The sequence below is a fragment of the Morone saxatilis genome, unplaced genomic scaffold (genome assembly GCF_004916995.1).
Source record: "Morone saxatilis isolate NCDOM2014 unplaced genomic scaffold, NCSU_SB_2.0 Contig24, whole genome shotgun sequence".
Lineage (NCBI taxonomy): Eukaryota > Metazoa > Chordata > Actinopteri > Moronidae > Morone > Morone saxatilis.
The window spans coordinates 2647084-2647297 of NW_023339807.1; positions in this window are offsets into that span (position 1 = coordinate 2647084).

A 214-nucleotide genomic window follows, 5' to 3' on the forward strand; every position below is an offset into this window, starting at 1 on the left:
GGTGGGGATGGAGCTGGACAGTGCACAGTGACAGGAGCACTTTCAGCTACAGACTGACCAGCCCTGAGCCTTGAAGCTGTTTGGAGGCTCGTTTGTACCATCAGCCATCACTCCACAACGCCACAGCTCCCAGTACCTACAACGCACAAACCTTTTGCACTATTTATATTTAATTTCCACTTTAGTAGTTTAGTAGTTTTAGTTTAGTTTTAGT